We start from the raw sequence: 907 nt of genomic DNA on the forward strand, positions 1-907 counted from the left end.
GGTCCAGAACATGTTTTGTTTTATTCATTATAGAAATATTTCTTGCCACTTTATGTTGCATATTTTTTATATGAAACTTCCAGGTCATTTCCTCATCTATTATTACGCCCAAAAATGTGTTTTCTTTTACCGTTTCCATGTCTACTCCGTCTATTTGTATTTGTGTTTGACTTTCTCTTCTATTGTTACCGAATAGCACTATTTTAGTTTTATTGAGATTCAAAGATGTTCAATGTTGTTGCATGGAGAAGCTAGCAGGCAACTTGCAAACAGGGAAACGTTCCACAGATGATAGCAGTGTATACCAACTTGTACAAGGACTACAGAGTTGACCTGAAAACAGAGGAGGTTCTGGCGGAAAAAAATGTGGGGCTGGATGTCTACCCAAAGATGACGATTTTTTTGCTAACAACGTGTTGTTACTGTATTAGAATGACACAGCAAATACTGGAGAAATCGAAATGGTTGAAAAGCAATATTGTTAGTTTCTTGTTATTGCTGTCAATCAATCCATCAAAGTTGACTTAAATAGCCCCTTCATCACAAATGAAAAAATTCAACCCACTGGGAACAACGAGAAACCTTTGAAGGGACCGCAGATGTGAGAGTCATCTGTGGTCACCTGATAACATCTCCACGCAGGAGAGGGGGGCAGAGCAGAAAAGAGAGACGGTAGATCAACTGGTCTAAAAAGGGGGTCTATTTAAAGGTTAGAGTATACAAATGAGTTTTAAGATGGGACTTACATGCTTCTACTGAGGTAGCATCTCTAACTGCTACGTGTAGAACATTCCAGAGTACTGGAGACCGAATAGAAAACGCTCTAAAGACCGCAGACTTTTTTGGGGCTCTGGTAATCACTAATAAACCTGAGTTCTTTGAACGCAGATTTCCAGAGCTGGGTAGA

The 907-nt window shown here is 39.3% G+C and overlaps 1 long non-coding RNA gene across 1 annotated transcript in view; it reads right to left on the reverse strand.

The window, feature by feature from the left end:
* Positions 1-605: 605 nt before the first annotated feature.
* LOC133652018 (uncharacterized) overlaps positions 606-907 on the reverse strand; it is a 28,473-nt gene continuing 28,171 nt past the window's right edge. Inside the window, exon 3 of the long non-coding RNA XR_009826519.1 lies at positions 606-632. This is a non-coding gene — a long non-coding RNA (uncharacterized LOC133652018). The remainder of the gene's footprint in view (positions 633-907) is intronic.

Source organism: Entelurus aequoreus, linkage group LG06, assembly GCF_033978785.1.
Source record: "Entelurus aequoreus isolate RoL-2023_Sb linkage group LG06, RoL_Eaeq_v1.1, whole genome shotgun sequence".
Lineage (NCBI taxonomy): Eukaryota > Metazoa > Chordata > Actinopteri > Syngnathiformes > Syngnathidae > Entelurus > Entelurus aequoreus.